The sequence below is a fragment of the Entamoeba dispar genome, genomic scaffold, assembly GCF_000209125.1.
Source record: "Entamoeba dispar SAW760 scf_1105229459085 genomic scaffold, whole genome shotgun sequence".
NCBI classification, from domain to species: Eukaryota; Evosea; order Mastigamoebida; family Endamoebidae; genus Entamoeba; species Entamoeba dispar.
This window is the reverse complement of record NW_001853516.1, coordinates 4,444-11,150: the sequence shown is the minus strand read 5'-3', so window position 1 is coordinate 11,150 and position 6,707 is coordinate 4,444. Positions and strand designations below refer to the sequence as shown.

The 6,707-nt window shown below is 24.6% G+C and overlaps 20 annotated features.

The window, feature by feature from the left end:
- The first annotated feature begins 84 nt into the window (after positions 1 to 84).
- Positions 85 to 133: a microsatellite.
- Positions 134 to 246: a microsatellite.
- Positions 247 to 434: 188 nt separating this feature from the next.
- Positions 435 to 468: a microsatellite.
- Positions 469 to 511: 43 nt separating this feature from the next.
- Positions 512 to 594: a microsatellite.
- Positions 595 to 773: a microsatellite.
- Positions 625 to 668: a microsatellite.
- A 122-nt stretch (positions 774 to 895) lies between the features above and the next one.
- Positions 896 to 1,040: a microsatellite.
- A 43-nt stretch (positions 1,041 to 1,083) lies between these two features.
- Positions 1,084 to 1,140: a microsatellite.
- Positions 1,141 to 1,253: a microsatellite.
- Positions 1,254 to 1,441: 188 nt separating this feature from the next.
- Positions 1,442 to 1,493: a microsatellite.
- Positions 1,494 to 1,536: 43 nt separating this feature from the next.
- Positions 1,537 to 1,642: a microsatellite.
- Positions 1,643 to 1,649: 7 nt separating this feature from the next.
- Positions 1,650 to 1,699: a microsatellite.
- Positions 1,700 to 1,702: 3 nt separating this feature from the next.
- Positions 1,703 to 1,804: a microsatellite.
- Positions 1,805 to 1,926: 122 nt separating this feature from the next.
- Positions 1,927 to 2,027: a microsatellite.
- A 43-nt stretch (positions 2,028 to 2,070) lies between these two features.
- Positions 2,071 to 2,119: a microsatellite.
- Positions 2,120 to 2,191: a microsatellite.
- A 332-nt stretch (positions 2,192 to 2,523) lies between these two features.
- Positions 2,524 to 2,547: a sequence feature (AT_rich).
- A 17-nt stretch (positions 2,548 to 2,564) lies between these two features.
- Positions 2,565 to 2,640: a microsatellite.
- An 8-nt stretch (positions 2,641 to 2,648) lies between these two features.
- Positions 2,649 to 3,242: a repeat region.
- Positions 3,243 to 3,262: 20 nt separating this feature from the next.
- Positions 3,263 to 6,707: a repeat region.

Genomic DNA, 6,707 nt, shown 5'->3' with positions numbered 1-6,707 from the left:
TAGTAATAATATAAAGTAGATAAAGTATAGGTAATAATAAATAGATAGTAATAAGAAAATAATAAATGAGGAAGTATATAAAGAATATAAATATAAACATATATACATATATACATATATACATATATACATAATAACATAATAACATAATAACATAATAACATAATAACATAATAACATAATAACATATATAGTCATATAGTATAATAGTCATATATAGAATAACATAAGATGATAGGATTAATAAGAATAAAGATATCGATACCGACCATAGCTCAGTTGGTAGAGCGGAGGACTGTAGTTGTAGAATAGAATTCCTTAGGTCACTGGTTCGAATCCGGTTGGTCGGATCAGTTTTTATACTAATACATAGGTAAAGAACTAATATACTAATACATAGGTGTACAAGTAATATACTAATAGATAAAATTTTTATACTAATAGTAATAGTAATAGTAATAGTAATAAATAGGAGTTTTATACTAATAGATAAGAATAGGTGTGAAAAGAAATAAATAAATATATATATATATATAAGGATGTATATAGGAAAGTACATAGACATAAATAATAATAAACATAAACATAAACATAAATATAAATATAAATATAATATAGAAGAACATAATAATAATAATAATAATAATAATAATATATAATATATAATATACATATAAAGAAATATAAACATATAGATATATACATAAGCATAGAGTAATAAAGTAAAAGATAATATAAGTCTAATAAGTAATATAAGTAATATAAATATAATAAGAATAAAGTCAAAGTCGCATATATACATGGTATAGTAATCCATTGTGGTGTAGTTGGTAACATACAAGCCTTTCACGTTTGTGCCCCGGGTTCGATTCCCGGCGATGGAATTTTTTAGCATTAATATAAAGTATAAGTAGTAATAATATAAAGTATAAGTAGTAATAATATAAAGTATAAGTAGTAATAATATAAAGTATAAGTAGTAATAATATAAAGTAAAGGTAGTAATAATATAAAGTAGATAAAGTATAGGTAATAATAAATAGATAGTAATAAGAAAATAATAAATGAGGAAGTATATAAAGAATATAAATATAAACATATATACATATATACATATATACATATATACATATATACATAATAACATAATAACATAATAACATAATAACATAATAACATAATAACATAATAACATATATAGTCATATAGTATAATAGTCATATATAGAATAACATAAGATGATAGGATTAATAAGAATAAAGATATCGATACCGACCATAGCTCAGTTGGTAGAGCGGAGGACTGTAGTTGTAGAATAGAATTCCTTAGGTCACTGGTTCGAATCCGGTTGGTCGGATCAGTTTTTATACTAATACATAGGTAAAGAACTAATATACTAATACATAGGTGTACAAGTAATATACTAATAGATAAAATTTTTATACTAATAGTAATAGTAATAGTAATAGTAATAGTAATAGTAATAGTAATAAATAGGAGTTTTATACTAATAGATAAGAATAGGTGTGAAAAGAAATAAATAAATATATATATATATATAAGGATGTATATAGGAAAGTACATAGACATAAATAATAATAAACATAAACATAAACATAAATATAAATATAAATATAATATAGAAGAACATAATAATAATAATAATAATAATAATAATAATAATATATAATATATAATATACATATAAAGAAATATAAACATATAGATATATACATAAGCATAGAGTAATAAAGTAAAAGATAATATAAGTCTAATAAGTAATATAAGTAATATAAATATAATAAGAATAAAGTCAAAGTCGCATATATACATGGTATAGTAATCCATTGTGGTGTAGTTGGTAACATACAAGCCTTTCACGTTTGTGCCCCGGGTTCGATTCCCGGCGATGGAATTTTTTAGCATTAATATAAAGTATAAGTAGTAATAATATAAAGTATAAGTAGTAATAATATAAAGTAAAGGTAGTAATAATATAAAGTAGATAAAGTATAGGTAATAATAAATAGATAGTAATAAGAAAATAATAAATGAGGAAGTATATAAAGAATATAAATATAAACATATATACATATATACATATATACATATATACATAATAACATAATAACATAATAACATAATAACATAATAACATAATAACATAATAACATAATAACATAATAACATATATAGTCATATAGTATAATAGTCATATATAGAATAACATAAGATGATAGGATTAATAAGAATAAAGATATCGATACCGACCATAGCTCAGTTGGTAGAGCGGAGGACTGTAGTTGTAGAATAGAATTCCTTAGGTCACTGGTTCGAATCCGGTTGGTCGGATCAGTTTTTATACTAATACATAGGTAAAGAACTAATATACTAATACATATGTGAAGAACTGATGTGCTGGTTCGTGGTTGAAGGACTGATTTACTGATACGTTGTTGTATAAGTGATGTACTAATATACAAAATTTTTATGCTGAGTACTGACTGTATAACAATTTTGTTGTTAATTATTATTTTTATTTTTTTTGTTGAAACTTATTTCTATTTTTCTTCTTTTTTTCTTTTTTTTTTTAATTCCCATTTATTTCTTTTTTTTTTTTTTTTTCTTATTTTTTTTTTTCCATTGTTATTTAAACGTATCAAATCAGAGATACTGCACATAACACTAAAATATTTCCATCTTTCGATTCCCACCAGTTGTGTGCTGGTTTTGGCGTTGCGTTTGGTTAGAAAAACATTTACTCAGTACTGCAAGAATAGCAGCTTTTATTATGTACAATGACAGAATATCATTGACAATAAACGAATGGGTATTTATTAAGATGTTATTATTACTTGTTAGAACACAAGTATTATTTGATAATATAAGAAAGATTATCAAAAGAAAAGGGTCAAGTGGATGAGGCTAAAAGAATATTAGCCCAAAGCAATACAGTAGTAATTATATACTCTCCTTAAAATAAAAAATAAAGAAGAAGAAATTTAAACCCATCGAAATTAAAAAGAAATTAAATAATGAATATTTAAATAATTGATGTTTAAAATACTCTATTCCACATCAAAAACGAGAAAAGGAAAATCTCACAGTTCAACAACTAGAAGCAAAGAATAAGCCAAAAGTTGATGAACAAATACTTTTAAAGCTCAGGGACGGGATTAGTCTCCCCTGAGCAAGGAACAATAGAAAATATTTCTATTAATACTTAATGAACTACTTTTTATTTATTTTTTTTTCATGTTTAAGTTCCTTTTATGAATGCAGAATATACAACAAATTTTGTTGCCATGGCTATTGAGTAATGCCATAGAGTTTTGTAAAGAAAATCATCAACAAACAGGTATTCAAGTTCAAAGAAAAGAAAGGACTTCAATAGCAATAAAATGCATAATAATTATGATAAAAGAAATAACAGGAAAAAAGGGTTTAGAAAAAGAAGAACACAAAGAAAAACAAATAAGAAAGAAAGTAAATATAATGATAATAAACATTATACAAACAAGAAATCTAAATTATTAATAACAAAAGAAATTCAAAAGAAAATTAAAAGAATAAGAAGAAAATGGGAGAAATGAGAATATTCAGAAATACTTAAAAAGTATGAAGGTAAAGAAATTGTATAATATTCTCCAAGAAGTATATTCAATAAGAAAGAAGAAAACACTAGAGAAAATCAAAGAAGAATTCAAAGATAAAACAAAAGATTGGACAAGTGAAGATATTAAAACAATCGAAGAAGGAATCAAAAACAAAAATCGAATTAAAGAAATGAACGATAGATGTAAAGCTGCAAGAATAATAAATGAAAAAGAAAATAAAAGGAAAACACAAGATAAAGAAGAGAAAAAGGAAGAAGAAGGCAACAAAGAAGAAATTAACACACTTCAAAATAAAATTAAAGAAATAGAAGAAACTATTAAAGAACTTCAAACAAAAAAGAAGAACAAACCATTTCAGATGAAATGATTCAAAAAGCACGAGAAACAATTAGAAAAGAGTTTGAAGAAGAAATAAAAAAGATTCAAACACAAATGAACAATATTCAAAATACATGTAATGAAATAAGAAAACTCTAAACTAAAAGAGGAAAATAAGACATTACAATGAAAAATAAATGAAACAAATGGTAGAAGGGTCATAGAAGTAGGAGGTAAGGATGAAACCATTCGAACGTTCTGAGCTAACTATGAGAAGCTGAAGAAGGGGAAGGACGAATTCCTTAAAGGTGCTGAGCTGGAGAAGAAGAAGGGTGATGAGCTGGAGAAGAGTGCTAAGCTGCTAGAGAAGAGCATAAGAGATAAAGAAAATCAAATCTCTGTATATCAAAAAAGTGGGATTCAAAACTATGAGATGAAGAAAAAACAAAAGAAGAATTAGACCATACACAAAGAGAAAATGAAGAACAAAAACAATTAATATCAAAACAACAAGAAAATATCGAAAATTTTTTATCCCAGAAGGAACTGAAGAAGAAGAAAACAATGACTCTAGTGATAAATACACAACCAATATTGAGAAAATCATCATCTGGGACAATACAAATGAACAAAACTACAACTATGAAAAAGACAATTCTGGAAATAGAAGAAGAAGAGAGCAAAACACTGAGTATCAAAAAACAAGAAATGATAATCAGTCAAGAAGAGAAGAAAACACAACAAATCAAACAAATATAATTTTAATTGATGTGTTGTATTGTTTTGCAATTAATTGGTTAAATAAGAAATTAAATAAGAAATTAAGAAATGAACAAATAGAAAGCATAATAAAAATAATAAATAATAATGTAAATAATGATAAAGAATACATTAATAATATTAAAAAGTCACATAGAATAAAATAAACAACTAAAAGATATATTAAAATGAAAGTGAACTCCATCATAGAAGGGAAAGTAGAGTGTAGTCCAATAATAAAAAATATTATCATAAAAAATAACTCTACTGATATTGATGATGAATATCTTAACTCTATCATCATTCAAGTTAAAGAAATGAAGATAGATAAATGTGTAAATATTAATTACTACTGGAAAATGAAAGAAGCAGATAAATTAATTAGAGAAATTAATAATAAATGGGTATGGTCAGGAGAATAGAAAATCTGCAAGAAGATATGAAAATGATTTCAATGTGTATGTATTATTATCTCTAAAATAAATTTAAATGAGATAAATTTGATGAAATAAAAGAAATCCTAAGGAAAATAAATAGATTAGAATATCTAATCAAAGGAATGGTACAGAATAAAATACATCATGAGATTAAATGAACAAGATATAGATGAAATTAAAATTAAATTACAAAAAAGAATAAAGTACATAAAATATGATGATAACGATTAAAGAAAGAATTAAATTTAATAAGAATGAAAGGGTCAGAATCAATACAAATAAAATCATGTTTGATTCTAATAACAAAATTAAAATAAAGAAGAAAAACAAAATGAAATATATCCAAATAACGATATTACTTTAGAATATTGGAAATCGTTATATGAAACACAGGTGATATTAAATAAAGAACATTTGAAAATAAATCAAATCACCTCGTGGAATGAAAGATACAGGAATTATGATAGTGTCATCATCACATTGGATGATTTAAATTGAAGCCTGATGAAAATAAGTAATTGGAAAGCACCAGGCATTGACATTATATATTTGTATTATTGGAAGAGAATGTCATCATCAAGAGATTCCATTCTTAATATATTCAATGAATGGTTAAACTTCATTGAAAACATCACTCTAGACATGGTAAGTGGAAGAACTATACTAATCCACAAATGAGGTGATATGAACAATGTCACTAATTATCATCCTATCAGTTGTATAAATGTAATTATGAAAGTATTTACCTCCATATTAAAAGAGAAGATTCATAATAGAATTAACATGAATAGTGAATCATTAAAAATTAGTAAAAATCAATTGGGATGTAAACTGCAATCTCTTGATGATAAAGAATGATTAAATAACAATTATATGTTAAAGTAGCAAAAAGAAGAAAAATACCCAAAATATGTAGAGTCATATTATGACATTAAGAAAGCATATGAAACAGTAAATCATGAATGGGTAATAGAAACACTTAAATATTTTAATGTAGAGGGTGTCATCATAGACATTGTAGAAAGTATGATGAACAGATTGAAGATATTCATATGATATAAATACAACGAATATCTGGGATGTATTAAACTGAAGAGAGGAATTTTACAAGGTGATTCCTTATCCCCTCTACTCTTCATCATCCAAATGAATATAATTTCTCAAATCATAGAAGAGAAGTTCCCAAAAGCAAACCATACATTGTATATGGATGATTTGAGAATAATGACACAAAGTAGTGAAGAAATGGGAACAATCCACAATGAAATTAAACAAATAATAAGTGGAATAGGGATGGAAATGAAAATAAATCAGGAATGGTATTAAAGAACATTAATAAAATACCAGATTGAATGCAAAACATCCCAATAATTGAAGGAGAGGATTTGTATAAATATTTAGGTGTATGGCAGTCAGATGAAATTAATGATACCTTCAATTGTAAAATCATCAAATAAAAGATGATGAAGAAAATGGAAGAAATAAATACTGATGAAAGTAGTAATAGAAGATATATTACAAGAATTAATACTGAAGTAATACCCATCTTCAGATATTCAGTATCAGTAGTAAATTG